The 3248-nt window shown below is 33.1% G+C and overlaps 1 long non-coding RNA gene across 1 annotated transcript; it reads right to left on the minus strand.

The window, feature by feature from the left end:
* Positions 1-613: 613 nt before the first annotated feature.
* Positions 614-2379, minus strand: LOC114075068. Its single transcript, XR_003575399.1, has 2 exons — positions 1543-2379; positions 614-749 (listed from the first exon to the last, which is right to left on the minus strand). It is a non-coding gene; the product is annotated as an uncharacterized LOC114075068 (long non-coding RNA).
* Positions 2380-3248: the final 869 nt, after the last annotated feature.

A 3248-nucleotide genomic window follows, 5' to 3' on the forward strand; every position in this document is an offset into this window, starting at 1 on the left:
ATATAGAGGTTCACAATTTACTGCACAGTTGTGGAAGTCTTACCAGAAAGGTTTGGGTTCAAACGTGAACTTAAGCACTACTTTTCACTCTCAGACGGATAGGCAAGTGGAGAATATTATTCATACCTTAGAAGACATGTTGATAGCTTGTGTGATTGATTCAAGGGGAATCGGGATGATCACCAACCTCTCATTTAGTTCGCTTACAATAAAAAATACCATTCAAGAATCCAAATGGCTCCATATGAAACACTTTATGGGAGAATATATTGTTGACATCCTTTGAATGGGAGAAACATTGCGGTGACTCAGTTAAAAAAGAAATAGTTTAAAAAATTTTAAAACGGGTCAAAGGGTTAAAGGGAAAAGGGAAAAGGATTAAAGTGAGTCGCCACCTAATTTTAAGGAAAACTAGGAAACCAATTAACAAATTAACTTAAAAGAAAGTCTATGAAAACAATTGATCGAGGTAAGGGGTTCTAGTTATTTCTAAGGGAAAGGGTTAGACATCTTTCGAAATCCACAATTGTGGTTCCCAACTGAGTTTATTTTCTTTTCAAATTGAGAAGGAGATAATAATAATAATATACGAGTAATATAAACATGCAAGATACACAAGTAAAAAATAAAATAAAATAATAATATAAGAAACGACCCAAGGTCTGCCTAACGTCAATATTTACATAATAATGAATAAAAAATATAATTCGAGCTCTTCGAGTAGCTTCAATGGAAAAAATTATGTGTACCTGTAAAGACACTTCGTAAAAGTGTTAGTAATAAATAAATATGAATAAACCGAACAATAACTTAAATGTAAAAATTCATCTTATTTATGAACATGAGAGACCTTGAAAATCGACGGTAATTTCTTCATCGGCCAATTTTTACAAACAATAACAATAATAATAACATTAAGAGATATACTATAATAACGACACAGAAATTAACAATTATCAACATAAAAATCAACAAAATGTATAAAATTAACAAGATATTTAAAATGATAGTAAAAACAGTAGCAACCTAACACATTTGCCATTAAAACATTAAACAGAGAATGAACAATCCAAACAAAACCCACTAAATTTCATGGTAATCGTAACAAAAACTAAAAAAAGAAAGTAATAAGTAAATACTAAATAAAAATCATTAGCAAAGGTAGAGTACCAAATAAAATGGTGATCGGTGACATATATTATCCAATATGCATAACAAAGTTAATTCAAATAAAAGTAATAACCAATATTCACAAGACAATTAATTAAAACAAATAAAAAGCAATAACGCATTTCACAAGACCCAATGTATATTTACAAAATCATAAAGAGAACAACTTAGCAGTGATTTGTTGGAGGAATGGCAATAAAAATACACAGATAAATATGAACAATTTCAAATTTGATAATAAATTGATAAGAACAAAATCACATTTACCGAAGTCAATTACAAGTAAGATTTGTATAATTAACATATAAAAGCAAGCACAAATAGACAAAGAGAAAAATATCAAAACAGAGGGCAAAGGGGCTACTTATTTACCGGAAATTGGAGTCGGTTTCGCCGATGAAAACGGTTTTGGTCGGAGATGGAATTTTGAGGTCGACTTTTGGTGGGTCTGGCGGCTTGTTTGAACTGTTGAGCTTCGCCGGTGGATTAGGTTTTTCGAGCTTTGAGATCTGTCGGAGATGGAGTTATTGTTTGGTGGTTATCGCTGAGGTACCGACAAAAAAAAGAAACAAACAAATTATCATAAAAGGAAAGCAAAACGAGTCAGTTCTTTGTTGGGTTTTTGGGTTGTGGTTTGGTCGGAGAAAATGGCTAGAAGGGTCTGGTAGTTGGAGAACGAAGGTGAAAAGGAAGTGGGTTTGGTAGAAATTTGGTGATGGAGCTTCGTGGTTGAGATGTTGTGTTGTTATTGGGTTGTTGAACAGCCGAGTAACGGTGGAGTGAGCTCGTGGTCGGAAAACATGTAGAATGAGATCGTTTATTGTTGAACCGGCTGCTGGAACTTGGCAGACCTTCGAGCTCACTGCTCCGATGGATTTCTGGGTTGTTTTTACGGTGGGTTGTGGGTGTGGTTGTCTGTGTCTGTGTCTGTGTGAAGTTTGTTGATGGAAGAAATTAAAAGTGAAAGGAAGAAGACAATGGAGTTGTTTAAGCTACTGGTGTAGGAATATGAAGGGAATGACAAAAGGTTCGTTTGATTCTCAAATCTATAGGGAAAGGGATCTATTGTGCGGTGGACTTGAGCTTCGGTTGTTTGCCAGAGCTCCTATGATTGTGCCAGAGAAGGTAAAGAATACCAAGAAAATATTAAGTTAAAAATTTGAAAATGTCGCTCCCATTATCTAAAATCTTATTCACCCCTTAATTTAATGGATAAACTTTTCATTAAGTAGGATCTCATCGTTCTACAATGGGCTCAAGACTGTGGACCACAAAATCACTGGTTGATAAAATATTTGCGTATGAATTTTGGACTGTACAAAATATCAGAAAGAATATTAACAATGTAATAGAGAAAAATGAATATAAAAAAATGTAATGAATGTAATCAATTACATATAAAAAATATTATTTAAGAGAAATAATGATTCTATAAAAAATGAACAAATATTTGAACGTCCGGCTGTGACAAAATAATATAAACATTACAACCGATATAAATTTTAATTCTTTGAGAAAAAGGACGATTATCTACAAATTGCATTAAAATGACAAAACACATTTTGAACTATTTAAATAAAATACACAAAAATTAAATTTTAAAACTATCAGACCAAAATTTGGTGCCAACTGATACAAATCTCCTATTGGGTGGTTCGAAGTTTGCAAAGCAGGTTTTATAGGACAAGATCTAGTTCACCAAGCCACGGAGAAGGTGAAGGTGATTCAAGAGAGATTGAAAACGGCACAGAGTCATCAACAATCCTACAGATATGTTAGGAGAAGTCCTTAGAGTTTAAGCTGGATGATTTAGTATATCTATAAATTTTACCCATGAAGGGTGTTATTAGTTTGGTAAAAAAGGAAAACTTAATCCCCAATATATCAGACCTTATAGAATATCCAAAAGAACTAGCAATGTAGTTTATGAATTAGAGCTGTCACAACAGTTATGAGCCGTTCATCCTGTATTTCATATCTCCATGTTAAAGAAATGCATGGGTGAACCCTCATTGATTGTACCAACTGAAGATGTTGAGATTAAGGATAGCTTATCCTATGAAGAGATTCCGTTTCAA

This window comes from Solanum pennellii, chromosome 12 (assembly GCF_001406875.1).
Source record: "Solanum pennellii chromosome 12, SPENNV200".
Taxonomy (NCBI): Eukaryota; Viridiplantae; Streptophyta; class Magnoliopsida; order Solanales; family Solanaceae; genus Solanum; species Solanum pennellii.